Raw genomic sequence first — 19001 nt, 5'->3', positions numbered from 1 at the left:
AAAAACATTCTTTATTCTAATCAGAGAATGAGTGCAAGGTAATTTAATATAAACAGATTTAATATAAACAGATTTAACCTCAAGACATCTGTTTTTCACTTGTATGCAATTGGTTGCAGAGATGTCACAAATGCCCCTGACTCATGTAATTCTGGCAACCACAGAAGTTCAATACACATTTCTTCTTAGAAAATCTTTCTAATGTTAAGAATTTACTTACTGATAAAAAAAAAAAAAAATAGGCAAGATGGCCCTGAAACCTCATTCTTCTTCATGAATAATGGGTACAGACTGAGTTACAAAATATTTGAGTCAATGCTAAAAAAAAAACTAGATCTCAGATAAGCACCATTTTTTAATGTTTATCTTGGCCCTCCGAATTTGGACAGATATAATGTCAAACAAAAAGAATGTGGGCAGATATGCAGACAAACATACTGCTGTTTTACTCTGAAACACTGAAAACAAATGTAGAGCTGGCATTTCTGTGTCACAAAGAGTTCCCAAAACAATGACTATTTCTTATTTGTGACTATTGGGCTTTTTCTTTTTCTTCTGTATCACACACTTTCTTTGGATCAAGATTAAGGGTCCTATAGAGTCTGTTTTATAAATAGCAAGATTTTAATATTAATAATGTGAAAATAAGTTGCATTTTCACCTAAGGCTTTTAAAATTAATAATACTAAATTTTAAGTTTAAAACAGTTTTAGATTTACCCCCCCCCCAAAAAAAAAGAAAGAAAGAGCATATGGAAAATTGTTGTGTATCGCTTCTCCCCAGCAATTTCCCATGTTATTAACACCTTGCATTATTGTGGTAGATTTCTCTCAATTAACCTGTAATCCCAGCTACTCGGAAGTCTGAGGCAGGAGAATCGCTTGAACTCAGGATGCAGAGGTTGCAGTGAGCTGAGATGGCACTACTGTCCTCTATTCCAGTCAAGAAGCCAGACCATGTCTCAAAAAAATAAAGAATAAATATTGATACATTAGCATTAACTAAAGTCCATAGTTTACATTAAGATTCACTTTCTGTTGTATACAGTTCTATAGGTGTTGATAAATGCATATTGTCACACATTTGCCAATACAATACCATACAGAATAGTTTCACTGCCCTAAAAATTGCTTATTCTAAACCTATTCATCCTGCCTTCCCTACTCTGAAACTCTAGCAGTGACTGATCTTTTTACTGTCTATAGTTTTGCCTTTTCCACAATGTCATGTAGTTGGAGTCAAACAGTATACAATCGTTAACCGATTAGCTTCTTTGACCTAACCATATATATTCAAGATTTCTCCACGCTTTTTGGTGACTTAACAACTCTTTTTTTTTTTTTAACTGCTGAGCAAAACCCCATTATGTGGATATGCCACATTTTGTTTATCCATTCAACTATTAGAGGGTATCTTGGTTACCTTCCCTTTTTGACAATCAGGAACAAAATGGTTAAAAAAAAATTTGTGCAGGTTTTTGTGTGGACACAAGTTTTTACCTCATTTGGGTAAATATCTAAGAGTGTGAACACTGGATTGTATGGTAAAACAATGTGAAAAAAAAAGCCAAATGCCAAAATGTCTTCCAAAGTGCCTGCACCATTTTGCATTCTCACCAGCTATGAACATGACTGCCTGTTGCTCCACATTCTTGAGAGCATTTGGTATGGTCAGATTTTTGGATATTATCTGACGGCTGTGTTTAACATTTGCTATAGCTGTACTGTCATGGGTTTTCAGTTTCTTCAATTTCCTTGTATTTGTCTCTTCTGTTTTTCTAGAAATTCCTCTTAATCTTTGTAGTTCTTTTAGCTGTAAGCCACTATTATTATATAGAAGCCCTGTTGATATACCAGAAAGGCATTTTGGGTGGAGGTTCTAAAATCCTGTTATCAAGTCTCAGCCTTTCATGGACTGTGACCCTCACACGTGCTTCTCAGCAACCCACCACACATTTATGTCAAACAAGAAGTCTAGATTGGCGCTTAGTTGAGTGCTTCCCTTCTCCCAGGTGTCAGGAAAGTTTCCGGTAATGGGGTGTGTGTGTGTGTGTGCGCGCGCGCGTGTGTTTGTACGAGCATGCCCAGTTTTTTGCCGTGAAGAATGCTCTAGGTTTATTTCAAAATGGTTATTTTGCCTCTCCTTGTCCCTGAAGCACAGAGGATTTTTTTTCTGTTCTTCACTGTGATTACCTGATGAGGCCTCTGAAAGTAAAACTCACAAAAAAATGAGGCATCTCTAAGACTGGACTCCCAAGAGTTTTTAACTCGCAATTCCCACTTAACCTATAGTATTTATTTCATCAATTACTATTTAATTGTTTCTACCAGTTACTGGCTCCAGTGGCTTCTGCTCTCCATGTGTTCTCATTCTAGGTATTTTACTATCTCTGCAGTTTTAGAGCTATTGTCTCTGTAGTTCATCCTGTGACCTCAATTCTCTGATGGATCTAAGAAGATCTATTGATTCTCAGTTTGTTCAGTGGTCTTCTTGCTGAAAGGATAAGAGTAACAACTCACATTCTCTTTACATGTCAGACTTGAAACTGTAAGTTTCACTTGTGTTAATGAATTTTTGTGGCTTCAGTTGTTAATATTCCATGAGTCTTAAAAGTGACTATATAGTTTTCTTTCACTCATGGAATTCCATGAAGGTCTTATCAGAAAAGAAAGACATAATTAACTTTATAGTAGCATTTATTTAAGCACATAGATATTGGGAATTCCAGATATTTTAAATGTCAAGTTTCGTAAAAATTCAAAACTTGTTATCTTTGTTTAATTGTAATAAAAGAAAGTTCAGATTTTGTCAACTACAAATTTAATAGTCTGCCTGTTTATTGTCATTCCTACCAGATATATTTTTGCCATCCAATTGTTAGAGTAAGTTTTAAAGCTCAAAATCATAGTCACTGACATATAAATTGTACTGTTAACACCAAATTAGCCTCACCCAATCATTTTGACAAATTTGGTATGTTTTAAAATAATCAACGAATGCAAAATAGACTAGAATTAATATTACTTTACTTCATAGGTAGTCACATAATTACTGCAGAAGCATACTTTTATACTTTTTTAAATGCCATTGCTAGTTTTGTAAATACTTTGGAAAATCCTCATATTATGGTTCTATATTTGTGTGGACTTATATATTTTGTGGATTTTTCCCTTGAATTTAAACTAGGATCAACTGGTCAGAAGATTGGGAAACATTATTTTTCTCTCACTGTTTTGATTACATTTCTTTTTGTGATGACTTATTTTGTGTGTTAACTTAGTTGGATTAAAGGATATCCAGATAGCTCATACAGGTTGAGCTATCCCCAAATCCAAAATTCAAAATGCTCTTAAAAAAAACTTTTTGAGCACCAACATGACACTAAAAGGCAATGCTCACTGCAGTGTTTCAGATATTAAAATTTTGAATTTGGGATGATCAACTAATATGTATAATGAAAATATTCCAAAATTTGGAAAAATCTGATATATAAAACACATCTGGTCTCAATCATTTTGGATAAGGGATGCTCAACCTGTAAAATATTATTTCTGAGCATGTCTGTGAGAGTGTTTCTGGAAGAGATTAGCATTTAAATTAAAAAATTGATTTAAGAAAATCTGCACTCACCAATGTATGTGGGTATCATACAATCCATTAAGGGCTAGAATAGAACGAAAAGGTAGATGAAGAGGGATTTCTCTCTCTTTCTTCTTTCACACCCATCTTCTCTTGCCCTTAGACACAGGAGTTCCTGGTTCTCAGGCCTTCAAACTTCAGGACTTATACCAGCAACCATCCTCCTACATCCCCCTGGTTCTCAGATCTTCAGACTTAAACTGAATAGCACCACCAACTTTCCTGGTTATCTCACTTCCAGACAGCAGATAGTGCTACTTCCCGACCTCCATAATCACATAAGCCAAATCATCTTATATTAAATCTCCTCTTTCATCTATTTGTTCTGTTTCTCTTAAGAACCATGATATAATTTGTATATTTGTTCCCTCCAAATCTCATAGTGAAATTTGATCACCAATGATAAAGGGTAGGGAGACCTGGTGGAAGGCGTTCGAGACATAGAGTCAGATTCTTCATGAAAGGATTTGTTCTATCCTCACAGAAATAAATGTCTTATTGCTCTATTAGTTCCCATGAGATCTAATAATATTAAAAAAAAAAATGACACTTCCCCTGCTTCTTTACTCCTTTCCAGCTATGTGATGCCTGCTTCCCTTTCTCTTTCACCATAACCATGGACCAAATAATTCTCTTTTCTTTATAAATAACCCAACTTCAGGTAGTCCTTTACAGTAACACAAATGGACTGAGACAAACTTTGACTAATACAGTATTTGGTACTGAGAGTAGTTATAGATGAACACAATTATAAGAATCAATTTTCTGAATTGGTCCTGGGGCTTCTGGAATTAGCTAATCTGATTAAATTTATAGGCACCAATGACTTTATTTTCAGTAGTAAAGAGAGCGCTAATAGTCTATGATATGATCTATTGGTAAAGATACTCAAAATATCTGTAGTGGATACTCTAAATCAATCAGTTATAAGAAGCAAGGAACAAAGTGACTCTATAAATGATAATTTGGAACATTTTTTTAACCTCAGAAGTTTAATGTTAGGTGATTCCTTGTAATGTTACTGGAAAAAATGGTGAAATAAAAAGGTGAACTCACAGATTCAAATTTTCAGTTCTAGTGCTGAATAAATGATGTAAGAGCTTCTAGGTGTTTCCTGATGGAGACCCATATCTCCTGTAACAATAGGGCTGAGATTGCTGAAAATCAAATATGGGACTTAATCTTGCAACCAAACTACAAACTAAGTTGGATAGACTAAATTACAACCAAAGTTTAACTCCCAGCTTTACAGAGTGTCTACTGTCAAAGTGAGGATATTGATTGGAAAAGAATTGACATCCTGTAAGTTGGGAAAGCTGATATGTAGAAAGCTGACGAAGCTGGGGTCATTGAATCCCTAAATTCTGAAGTCTTTTTGTCAGTGAAAGAGGTCTCTTTACCTTCAGCAAAATTTTCCATCGTGCCCAGCAGAAGTTGTCTTTCTACCCTCAGTGGAAGAGACATTCCCAACCCCAGTGGTAACATGGGAAGCCTTTCCACTTCTATCTGATGAGATTATCACAGAATTGCCTAAGGAAGCTGTAATGGCCCCTCCTGAGACAACTGTCCTGCAAGTCAATGATAATTCTCCTCAAGACCCACTCTACAACCTCCTTTGCTTCTAGACTCAAGTCTTGGCAGACATCTAAAAGTGAGGTAAAAAGTGGGACCCTTGAGGAGTTGTGCTATACTTCAAACAGCTAATTGAGTTTTCTAATTCATGCAAGCAGAAACATGGGGAACATATGTGAAAATACACAATAACAATGTGGAATAATGGTGGAAGAAGCATACAGTTGGATCAGACCAAATTTATTAATATGGCCTCATTAAGTCAAGATGCCACATTTAACATTGCATCCCAAGTAGCTAGTAAGAACCCTAAAAATTTGTTTGGTTGGCTGAAACAGGTTCTACATTTACTGTTGCAGCTCTGGGTGATAGAAAGAGCTTTAACATGTTGTTTGGTAGGCTAAAACATGGGCTATAAGAAGATCCACCACAATTGGATTGGAAATGCCCAATCTGCCTTTGTATAAAAGAGATTCAAAGGTTAGAGAGTTTGGAATGTTAAGAACAGATTTTTATTTAAGACCTCAGCCCTCAACCTGGGAGGATTGAGATGATAGATTTTTACTACACTCTTACCAAAGATATACATTTTAATTTATGAGGGGAGCTCTAACATCCTTGAAGAGCTCTGTGATTGCCCTTCTCTGTATTTCAGACCTTTCAGTGGAAACCACAGTCACTCAACTGAAAAACTTAAATGCAATGGGTGTAATAAAGTCCCAGGGTGGCAACTGCTAAATGGTGGTACTCAACCACCAAAGGGAAGGTGGGGTACAGTTACCATAATGGAGAGCACAGTTAATCAGAATCATATAAGCCTGCAGCATTGGCTAATTGTGGTATTCCAGAAGCGAAATAGACAGGAGGCCTACAAAACTTTTACTTGACCTGTATAAAAAGAAAACTTCTAGGTCAAGTGAATAAAAATTATAAAAACAGAGAGCTGTTAGTTTGGAGTGCCATGCAAATTAAGAGAAGGCTCTGCAAAATAGATCTAAGTTATTGTGCAAGCTGCTCTGCAACTTACATCTTATGATCCAGCAGATTCATAGTACCTGAAGTCTCATTGGTAGAAAGAGATGCTGTTTACCTCCTTTGGCCCCAAAAAGTTAACTGCAGCAGAGGCCCTCCCATCATCTGCAGATAACTACTGTTATTTTGAGAGACAGATCTTGGACTGCTACTGAGTCTCAGTAGAAACTGAATGCTTGATCATGGACCACCAATTTATCATGCAATCCGAGCTGCCTATTATTAACTGGATGTTACGTGACCCACCTAGCTATAAACTTAGGCATGTGCAGCAATACTCCATCACCAAATGGAAGTGGTATGTGGAATGTGACTGGGCACAAGTAAGTTACATGAAGAGGTAGCTCAAATGCCCATGGCCCCTACTGCTGATATACGGTCTTCTCTCTTCCAAACTATATTTATGGCCTCATGGGGAATTATCTACAATCAGGTGACCCAGAAAAGAAAACTCTGGCCTAATTTATAGACATTACTGCACAATATGCAGGCATCACCTGAAGGTAGACAGCTGCAGCACTACAGATTACTCCTGAGACGTCCTTGAAGGACAGTGGTCAGAACTGTTAATACTCCCAGTGGTCAGAACTTTAGACAGTGCACCTGGTTGTATACTTCCTTAAGGAGAAATGGGTAGGTGTGTGATTATATGTCAATTTATGTCTGTAGCCAAGGGTTTGACTAGAAGGTAAAGGAGTTGAAAATGACATAATTAGAACATTTGTGACACATAAATATGGGGAAGTTGTATATGTACCAAGACCTCTCTGAATGGGCAAAAGATGTAAAGATATTTGTGTTTCATGTAAATGATAACTAAAGCATGACCTCAGCAGAGGAAGATTTTAGTAATCAAGTGGAGGGGATAACTTATTCTGTGGATACCAGCCAGTCTCTTTCACTAGTCACCTCTGTCATCACCCAATGGGCTTATAAACAAAGTGGTTATAATGGTAGAGATGGGAAGTTATGCAAAGGCTCAGCAACATAAACTTCCACTCACCAAGGCCTACCTGGATACAGTTATCACTGAATGCTCAATCTGCCAAACAGCAGAGACCAACATTGGGCCCTTGATATGGCACCAATTACAAGGGTGATCAACCAGCTACCTAGTGGCAAGCTGATTACATTGGACCACTTTAATCATGGAAGAGGCAGTATTTTGTCCTTACTTAAATAGACACATATTCTGGATACAGATCTGATTTCCTGAAGGTAATGCTTCTGCCAGAACTAACACCCATGGACTCACAGGTGCCTTATCTCCAGTAACGATATTGCACACAACATTGCTTCTGATCAAGGAACTCTCTTCACAAACAAAAAAGTGTGGCAAGTGGCCCATACTCAGAGAATTTGTTAATATTACCATGGTTCCCACTATTCTGAAGCAGCTGTCTTGACAGAACTGTGGTATGGCCTTTTGAAGATTTAGTTTTAGCACCCGCTAGATGGCAATACCTTGCAGGGCTGAAGCAAGCTGCTCCAGAAGACTGTATGTGCTGTGAATCAGCATCCAACATAATGGTGCTATTTCCCTGATGATGAGGATTCAAGAGTCTAGTCATCAAAGGGTGAAAATGGAAGTGATACCACCCAACATTATCCCAAGTGACCCACTGGCAAAACTTTTACAACCTGTTCTTACAAGTTTATACTTTGCTGGATTAGAGGTCTTAGTTGCAGAGAGAGAAATGCTTCCATAAGGTGACACCACATTGAGCTCATTGAATTAAATTTAAGCTGACATCTAGGCATACTGGGCTCTGAGCAAATAGGCTAAGAAAGGAGTAATGGTGTTGAATGGGGTGATTAATCCAGACTACCAAGGGAAAACTGGACTACTATTTTACAGTGGTGGTAGGAAGAATATGTCTGCACGACAGGAGGCCCCTTAGAGAATCTCTTAGTGCTTTGCTCTCATGATTTAGGCCAATGGAAAACTACAACAACCCAATCCAGAAAGGACAAAGAATAGCCTCAATTCTTCAGAAATGAGGGTTTAGATTATCCTACTAGGTAAAGAACTATGACCCACTGAGTTGCTTGCTTAAGCAAAGGGAGAATGGAATGGGGAGTAGAACAGGTGTATAAATACAACTAATGATCACTGGCCAGTTACAGAAATAGGGACTGTAATTGTCATGAGTATGTCCTCCTTATTTTTTATAAGTTTTTATGTATATGTACACATATTAAGTGTCTTTGTTTTCTTTTTCTCTTAACCTTTTATCATGTAACATAAGATATACAGATCATATATTCGTATTTCAGTATTGTTAAATTTACATTATACTATTTAAATTATGGGATATCAGAAGAAGAGTAAATATCATTCAGGAATACTTCTTTTCTGGGAAAGAGATTAGTGCATTTTTGGTGGTATGCAGCATATTTATGCCATTCTGAGAATTAAGACTGTTATGTCTGTATTTGGAGATTACACACAGTTTAAGGAGACACAAATGGGTATCAAGTTGACAAAGCGTAGACTTGTGATGGTTAATGTTTTTTTCTGAAACAAATTTTATTTTCCCTCTGTGAAAAGAAAATAAATCTTGAAGCCCCAAAAGCGCTAAGCTAAAAGAAGTCAAGCTGGGAGCTGCTTAGGGCAAACCTGCCTTCTATTTCTATTCAGACATTCCTCTGCTCACTGAGATAAAAGCTTTTCTGATTGCCTACTTTGGAAAGGCCAATCAGAAGCTCAAAAGAATGTAACCATTTGTCTCTCATCTACCTATGTCTAGAAGCCCGTCTCTGCTTCAGTTGTCCCACATTTTCAGGTGGAACCAGTGTACATCATACATATATTGATTGACTTCTCATGTCTCTCTAAAACATAAAAAACCAAGCTGTGCCCCAAGCACCTTGAGCACATGTCATCAGGAGGTCTGAGGATGTGTCATGGGCATACATCCTCAACCTTAGCAAAACAAACTTTCTAAATTAACTGAAGCCATCTCAGATATTCAAGGCTCACATTTGTTAACCACATTTGGAGGGATTCTGAGTGGCCTTTGACAAATCTCCTATTGGTGCTTGGTACTAGCTTGAGCTATCTTTATGTTTCAAACCTGACCTTTGACAAATCTGACCTTTGACAAATCTCCTATTGGTGCGTGGTACCAGCTTGAGCTATCTTTATCATTTGAATCAATAGAACAATTTGCTAAGGCCTGGAAGCATCCCTCCAGAGAATCTCTGATCTCCCCAAATTTGGTGAAGGTCTAAAGTTTATGTTGCTATACAACTCCTTTTCTTGGAGTTTCACTGGCTTCTAACACAAGGAAGGCAAGTTTTTTCTGCTTCCATGATAATGGAAGTGTTAGGGACAAGCTGCCTCAGAAAACCCTCCATGTAAACTGACCTCTTCCCCCCACTCTGATTGCTCTGCAGCTGCATTTCTGAACTCCTATCTAGGCACCACATCGAGGGTGCTACAATTAGGCAAAGCCCATTACAGCCATCCTGGCAGCTTGGGGGAGGACAGGGAAAACACAGTTTGTTATCCATACTTGTAAATTTCTGCTTGACACACACCTGTAAAATCCTTTAAAAAAAATAAAACTGCTGCCAAAAAAGTCACAGGATAATGTATTTTAAATCTGCCACGACTTGAAAAACTATCTCTGTGCCTATTACAAGCTGATAGATTACCTCAGTCCTGAAAGTCCCTTATGCCCCTCTCACCCCATTTTGTAAACCCCTCATTTTGTAAGCTCAGGGCTGCTTCTCTGATTGTTATGGTGCAACCCTGCAGGTTAATAAAACTTGTTTGATTGACCTTCGGTCTATTCTCCTTTCTGTTGGGTAAATTTACATTATTAGTGCCAAAACCCTGGAGGGAAAGGCTCTGGCCAGTAGTCCTTAAGGGACTCTCTCTCTTTCTCTCTCCCTCCCTCCCTCTTCTATCACTTCTCTCCCAGCCACCCTCCCCTTCCCAAACCTGTGGGAGACCTGGAGGATCTTCCATACTCTCCAGTGCTGGCGACCTCATCCACCATCAGAGCCTCCACAAGGATGAGTAAGAGAGACGTCACTGTTTACTTGGAACCTTTGATCATCTCTGCCTTTCCAAAAGACCCAGGACTGGGACAAGGGCTTTCTCCGGCCTCCAGGTCTCTGGTTCCTCCATTTCAGGAATGCCTGACTTGGCGGCTACCTCCTCTATTCCAGACAAGGCCCGTGGGACAGGGGATGCCCTCTCCCACCATCCTTGTCAATCGGTAGTCTATGCTTCTTCCTATTCCTCTCTGCTACCATGCCAGTCCTTGACTCCCTCCCCAGTATCTACTCCCTGTTTCTCTTGTTAATACGATAGTGCAGGATACCACTACTTCTCCTCTAGCAGCTCAGCATGATTCCATCAGAATCCAGCTAAAAGATTCCTTCAAATTTTCTAATGTCTCTCATTAGAAAATTTTATTAATTTCTCATCCCATTTTATTAATGCATCTAAAAGGCTTATGTCCCATCATAAACAGACTCCTCTCACAAGGCCTCCTTAGGCCCACTCATTCTCCATGCAATACCCCAATACTCCCTGTCACAAAAGCCAATGGTGCCTATCAGCTAGTCCCAGATCTCTGGGCTATCAATGAGGCAGTCCTTCCCATCCATCCAGTAGTTCCCAACCCCTATACACTCCTTTCCTTCATCCCTCCAGATACAACCCATTACACTATAATAGACCTAAAAGATGCCCTTTTTACCATTCTTCATCCTGACTCCCAAAATCTCTTTGCTTTCACTTGGACTGACCCTGAAACCCTCCAGTCACAACAACTTACTTGAACAGTCCTTCCTCAAGGCTTTAGAGATAGCCCCCATTTATTTGGGCAAGCTCTAGCTCAAGACCTCACCTCCCTAGACCTCTCCCCTAGCCGGCTCCTCCAGTATGTGGATGACCTCCTTCTCTGTAGCCTCTCCCTAGAGGACTCTCAGACTCATACCATTACCCTTCTAAACTTTCTTGTTAGTAAAAGATATAGGGTTTCCCTGTCCAAAGCACAACTCTCCACTCCAACATGATGTACTTAGAAGTCCAGCTTTTGCCTGGAGCCTGAGCCATGACCCCAGCCTGGACAGCACTGATAGACATTCTGCCCCCACTCACCTCTAAAGGTAAAATCCTTTCTTTCCTAGGACTAGCAAGTTTCTTCAGAATATGGATTCCCAATTTTGCCCTCCTAGCCTGCGCCATCTAAGAATTAGCAAAAGGCCCTCTCGGTCGGCCCCTAAATCCTTCATACAACATAATCCCTAGCTTCCACAAACTTAAAGCTGCCCTTATAACTGCTCTTTCTCTCTTTGCTTGACATCTCTCAGGCCTTCATTCTCTACATAGCCGAAAACCATGGAATAGCCCTTGGTGTCTTTGGCCAACAAAAAGGAAGTCCTCCTTCCTTCACTCCTGTGGCTTACCTATCTAAACAACTAGACAACACTGCCCGAGGGTGGCCTATCTGCTTCAGAGCCCTAGCAGCAGCCACCACCCTAGCCTTAGAAAGCAAGAAACTAACATTTGGTCAAGACGCCATTGTCTACATCCCACATAATCTACAAGATCTCCTCTCCTCCCAAGCACTGAGCCCACTTTCTTCTTCTCATATCCAACGACTCCATGCCCTCTTTCTTGAAAACTCTGAGTTCCGCCTCTCCAAAAGTCTTCTTCTTAATCCTGCATTTCTACTTCCAGTATCTTCCTCCTCTCCCACCCCCTCCTGTACTGAAATCCTTGATCACCTACAGCCTCATTTCCCTAATATCTCACCTGAACCTCTCCCCAATCCTGATGACCAGTTATTTATAGGCAGCTCCTCTTCCAAGTCAGTTAACTCCCATAAAAACACTGGGTATACAGTCATCTCTCTTGACTGAGTAATTGAAGCTAAACCCCTAACCTCAGGGACTTCCTCCAAAAAGGCAGAACATATAGCTCTCACTAGGACCCTAACCCTCTCCAAAGGCAAAGGAGTCTACATTTTTACTGACTCCAAATATGCCTATCACATCCTTCATTCTCACACTGCCATCTGACAAGAGAGAGGATTTCTTACTGCTGAAGGAACCCCCATCACTAATGGCCCCCTTATTTACCAACTCCTCCAAGCTGCACACCTCCCAGCTAAAGCAGGAGATATACACTGTTGAGAACACTAAACAGGGTCAGATGAGATCTCAAGAGGAAACAGAAAGCAGACAAGGCCACAAAAGAAGTTTCCCTTTCTTCCGCCCCTGCCCCTGCCCCTTTCCTCCTCATTATCCCCACCATTCGGCCACAATATTTCTCCATTGAAAAAGCTTTACTGCTACAACAAGGGGCCTCCTTCCAAGGGAACTGGGTAGTCAAAGATCAAAAACTGATCCTCCTCCAAGCACAAACCAAAGAATTCTAACATCTCTTCCCCGGTCTCTCCATATCCTTTGCACTTATTTTTCTTCCCCCCCACCCATTTACCTCACTGAAAGACATAACCTCAAACTGTCATATATGCTCTGTCACTTCCTCTTAAGGGGCCCTCCACTCTCCTCCTATTCCTACATATCAGCTAAGAGTAACACTCCCAGGGGAAGTGTTACTGGCCAATAGACTTTACCCACATGCCTCCTGTTAAGAAGACCAAGTTTCTTCTTACTCTTATAGACACCTTCTCTAGGAGAGTGGAAGCATTTCCCACATCCACAGAAACAGCTGCAGTAGTCTCCCAAATTCTTCTAACAGAAATTTTTCCTAGATTTGGTCTGCTGTGCTCCATACAATCAGACAATGGCCCTAGCTTCATCTCACAAATAACCCAATAAGTCTCTCAGTCCCTTGGTGTCCAGTGGTGCCTCCGTATCCCATGCTGACCTCAGTCATCAGGAAAAGTTGAAAGGGCAAATGGGATCCTTTAACCTCAGTTAACCAAACTTACCCTTGAAGTCCAGAAACACTGGACCTCTCTTCTGCCCATAATCCTAACCCGCATCAGAGCCAGCCCAAAAGGACCTACCTTCCTCAGCCCATTTGAGTTAATGTATGAATGTCCTTTCCTCTTACAAAACAGGCCACCTTCTAACTCTCAGCTAGGAGAATATCTCCCAACGCTTTCCCTCATTTGCCATCTCCTCCGTGAACAAGCAGACCAGGCCCTCCCAAAGCCCCACAAAGGCCCCATCAACCAGACCCTCCTACCGGGAGAACATGTCTTTCTAAAAACTCTTAACCCAGCAAGCTTTAAAGCAAAGTGGGAAGGTCCCTTTCAAGTTCTTCTTGCAACCCCCATTGCAGCTAAACTCTCAGGACATATCTCTTGGTACCATCTTTCCAGATTAAAAAGAGCTCCTGAAGCATCCACTGACCCACCACCTGCCATCCTCTGCCAATTCTCCAGTACTCTTCTCAGCCCAACCAAACACCACCTCACGCCTGTTCTCGAAGAAGACCCATTGCTGTCTCCCTCTTCTTAAAAGCCATACTTACTTCCCAAATCCCTAAAGAAACTTAAATGCCCTGCCCCTGCCTATACTGGCACTTCACCCTCTTCCGCTACTCTGTCTGTGAAGACATCTCCTGGTTTTACCCCTGAGCTCCCACTCTTGCCTCTCTTTTAGAATGGGTAAATGAACTACTTTTCCAAGGTACTCTGTGTGACTTCTCCCCAGATGAAACACAGCTGTTTATCTTTTTACTCACTCTTTGCCTATCTATCCCTCCTACTCCCTTGGCTGCCCTGCACCACTACACCCTGCTTCCTATTATCTCTAACTACCTCTATAAAACCCTCAGCTTAACCCATTCTCTGCTGAACCAATCCAACCCGACCCTAGCAAAAGACTGCTGGCCATGCCTCTCCCTGACGGAACTACATATACTACCACTCCTCCCCCTGAAAAAACCTGGTTTTTACCAATTTAATCTATCATCCCCAATATTAAATGAAAAGCCTCTCCCAGCCCTTAAACATGCAGTCGTTAGCCAGGTTTCCCATCTCTGAAACAATCAAAAATACCTTGACAGGATACACAGTACAACTTCTGCGTTCCTATATTTCCAGTCTCACCCAGTACACAGACAATAATAACAAGCCCATACATGGCCCTATAACCATAAATACAGATTTAACTATCCAAGCCCCAAATTGCTTTTAATGCATTCTGACTTCAGGCCTACCCCTGGGGCACCTACTGTCCCATTAATGCAAATATACTTTACAGTTTCAGGACCCAACCAACTATCAAAACTTTCAAGTCTCCCAAGATTCTCCGTTTAGGCAGCCTGTTTGCTTTTCAGGACCCCCTAAAGTCATTAGTAACTCTCTACTTAACAAACAATCCGGATTTTGCAATGGGAGGCATACCCATTGTATGACTATACACCCATGGACCACTTGCAGTGCAACCCTCACCCCTGAAGAATGTCTCCTTATACCCACATTTAACCACTCTTCTAGAAACAAAATGGTTTTTCTTCCAATGGGAAAATAAAACACACAGAGCCACTCACCTTTCCCCACTAACCCCTTTTCAGTCACCTACTAGAGCTGCCCTAGCTAGCACCCTAGGCATGTGGGAAAATGAGAACAACAAACTCACATACCTTTTTCACATACACAACCAGTTATATCTGCCCAGCCAAGGTTTATTTTTCATGTGGGGGACCTCAGCTTACCTATGCTTCCCCACTGATTGGACTGGCACCTGCACCCTAGTCTTCCAAAGCCCCAACATAGACATTACCCCAGGGTACCAAAGCCTACCGGTCCCCAACAAAGCTCAAGTCCGCCAGTGCCAAGCCGTGCAGTGAATACTCCTACTAACGTGACTTGGAATTACTTTGGCCACAGGAACTGGAATAACAGGGCTGTCCACCTCCCTGTCCTACTATCGCACTCTTTCCAAAGACCTCTCAGACAATCTGCAAGATATAGCGAAATCTGTTCCTACTCTTCAATCCCAAATAGACTCTCTAGTAGCAGTTACACTCCAAAATCGTCAAGGTTTGGACCTCCTCATCGCCAAGAAGGGAGGACTGTGTACTTTTTTAGGGAAAGAATGCCGTTTCTATACTAACCAGTCAGGAGTAGTAGGAGATGCAACTTGACGGTTAAATGAAACATCTCCTGAAGTCAGGCAACGCCTCTCAGACTTCTGGGCTAATCTTTGGAGTTGGGCATCATGGCTCCTCCCACTAGCTGGACTACTTGCTTCTACCCTCCTTCTAGCATTTGGCACCTGCCTGTTACGACTCCTCACCCCAGTTTTTACAGAACTGTATTAGAGCTTTCACCCATAGGACAATACAAGATATGACGTTTCTCCAAGAATACCCAAAGTTCCAAGAATGACAATCCTTATAATCTAGCCTCTCCCTAATGTCATCCCTATCCAGCAAGAAGCAGCCAGATGGTAATGGTGCTTCTCCTTTATGAGGCTGGAATGTTAGGGACAAACTGCCTCAGAAAACCCCCTTCATGCAAGCTGACTCCTTTTCCCAAATCTAATTGCTCTGCAGCTGCATTTCTGAACTCCTGTCTAGGCACCACATCAAGGCAGCCAAAGGTGCTACAATTAAGCAAAGCCTGATTACAGCCATCCTGGCAGCTTGGAGGAGGACAGGGAAAACAAATAGTTTGTTTTCCATATTTGTAAACTTCTGCTTGACACACACCTGTAAAATCCTGGGGGCTTTGTTTGTTTGTTGGTTTTTATTTTTTAAACTGCCACCACAAAAGTCACAGATTCATGTATTTTAAGTCTGTCACAAGTTGCCAAACTATCTCTGCGCCTGTTACAAGCTGATAGATTACCTTAGTCCTGAAACTCCCTTATGCCCCTCTCACCCCATATAAACCCCTGGTTTTGTAAGCTCGGGGCTGTTTCTCTGATTGTTACGAGGCAGACCGGCAGGTTAATAAAACTTGCTTGCCTGACTTTGGGTCTATTCTCCTTTCTCTCAGTTAACCTTACAGGAAGACAGGTAACTCTGTTATGGAGTTTGAGCTTGCTTTCAACAGTGAAGACAAATCTGAGATTTTTCCTTCTTCTAGAATGTTAAAGAACAGTCTTCAGCCTGATACCAATCCCTAGGTAAATAATTGAGTTGGGATTTGTCTTGCCTAAAGTTAGGATTAACAATCAGCTGGTCTTACTTTCTCTTTACCATTAGAGTACTCAGTTATCATGTAAGTTGTGCCATCATTTGTTTTGCTCAACTGTTTTTTTATCTGTTACTATTGTTTTGGTCTTTTCCACATTGGGTTGATAAACTCTATTCAATTTGATCAAATCCAAAGGTAAGTCCCAAATTAAAGGGAACAAGGCCTCTGAAGTGTCTAAATTTCCACCAAAAACAAACACCAGGCCAAACTCAAAGAGCAATGGCTCTCGCCCTAAGGGTCCATAGCTAAGGGTTCTGCCTTCCTTTCCCAAGATGACAGCTTGGGCTTGGTTCCTAAATCAAGCCCTTTCTGTTTTGGTACTTGGTGCTTCTGAAACAGCAGCAATTTATTCTAGCTGAAATATGGTAATGAGATTTTAAAAGATTTTTTTAAAGGAGCTCATAGTTAAAAGTCAGCTTAATTAAAAGCTAACATCCAAGATTTGTGTGTATGTGAGTATGTGTGTGTTTGTATTTAAAAGGCTTTCATGTTTTGTTTTGTTTTTTCTTCTAGGACCTTATTTTTGTTTGTTTTTGAGCAAAAGTTTTTTCTTCTCAGTTGACTGGTTTCTGTTTTTGTCGTTTACTTCTGTTCTCTCTCCTGTCTCTTACACCCTCTGCTGCATGAGGGACCTAAAATAGTATACAATAGCCTGGGGTTCCTTAAATAAAATGGAGAAGGTGCCAGACTCCCTTTGGAGGAGAAACCTGTTTTTCTTTATGAAAACAAAAGAGTGTAGTTCATCTCAACTCTTAAACTGCTTGTTTTTTTGTATGGTATTACCTGATTTATTTAGTTAGTTATTGCAACAGAGGCTGCTCATGGGTTTTTAAGGAAGAGTATAGCTTAAGAACTTAGAATTGTCTTTGTTTAAAACAATTTAAGTGCATTGTACAAGCATCACGTGGTCTAGCCTCATAATAATTGTCCCTTTTTAGAGACCCAGGATTCAGTGTGGGTTCTGCCCAAAGCTCAGAAATCCAGTTAAAATATAGGTAGTTGCTATTTAAATAAAATTGGTCCCCTCATACAACCCTATGAAATTTCTATAATTTTATGTTTGATTTTGCATCTGTCTCTAATTTTCCTCTAGAACCACCAGACTTTTTCCCTCTGTACCTTGAGATGTAAATTTTGCTGTCTGATTTTGTATGTAAGAGTTGTTTCTTTTGAATACCAAGATTTAGGGCTATTTAGCTGACAACTGCCAGGATAATGAAACAGATTATTGGGAGTTTGCAGTCAAATTGAAAAAAAAAAAAGAGAGAGAAAGAAAAAGGAGATCTTGGGAATCTACAAGATGTACTTCTATTGGTATGCCTAATACATTTATGTATTTATGTGTTGTGTGCACAATGTTTTTATACTAAAAATACATAAAAGAGTTCTAATAAATTGGCTTAAAGAAAAATAAAAGTACTTGAATCAAGTATTTTATCAGAAAAAAGACTAGCCAAGCACTTTTTCCTGTTTATGAGACTTAAGTAAAATATTTAATAAATAAGCTAGGTTTATTATTACTTTACCAATAATTAAAGTAATATTAGAGATGTCTCAAGAATTGTCAGCATACCTTTTTGTTTCCATTTATTAATCAAGCAATTATATGCTTTTTCCTGACAAATACTGTAAGCTGTCAAAATTTGGCATAGGGGTTACAAAACTATCATCCCAGCCCAAAATGGAATGATCTTCACTTATGTAATTTTTAATAAATAAGGTATTTATATTGGTTTAATGAAAATAGCTGCATCTGGAATTATTTAGTAAAATTACCATAACTTCTAATCTTGTAGTTTTAGGTGGTCTACTCCACAGGCAGGAAGGAGGTTGGTTTTGGAAAAGGATAGTTATCATCTTTGTTTCCAAACTAAACTATATGTTCCTCCCAATTTAGTTTGGCCTATGCCCAGGAATGAATAAGGACAGCTTAGCAGTTAAAAGCAAGATACAGTCAGGTCAACTCTTTCACACTGTCTCAGTTATAATTTTGGAATGGTAAGTTTCATAATCTTAAATTATGATTATCACAGTTTTCATAAATAATCTTGGTAAACAATTAAAATAAAATATTAGGTAAATGTAATAGAATAAATACTTGTAGCCAAACTTGTCATAATTTAGAATCTAAAGTTATATTTAATTAAATAATAGATATATCACTATTTGAGTATTTTTCAATAAAAATTGTTATAGGATAACATTCTTCCTAAAAAAGATGTTTTTTTTAAAACAAAAAGTGAACAATTTTTGTCTAATTCAAAGCTTACTTAAAGGTTATATATATATATTATATATATATATATATATTATATATATATATATATTATATATATATATATATATATATGAAAGGAAAAGGAACCAGGAAATAAGAGAGATATAAAGAAAATTATAAAGTTAAAATGTTTTGGGGGGGATAAGAAAGGTTAAAGAGAAATAATTTTATATGAGAAAGAATCTTCTATGGTAAATTTAGTCCTAGAATAAAATGACTGGTTGTTTAAGAAAAAGCAATGTTCAGGACAAACCAGAAAGGCCAAACATGTCATGAATGATCTATGGAAGTCACAGTAAGAAGATTTATAAGAAGAAAAAAACAAAAAACTTTTA

This window comes from Cebus imitator, unplaced genomic scaffold (assembly GCF_001604975.1).
Source record: "Cebus imitator isolate Cc_AM_T3 unplaced genomic scaffold, Cebus_imitator-1.0 Scaffold283, whole genome shotgun sequence".
Taxonomy (NCBI): Eukaryota; Metazoa; Chordata; class Mammalia; order Primates; family Cebidae; genus Cebus; species Cebus imitator.
This window is presented reverse-complemented; position numbering follows the sequence as displayed.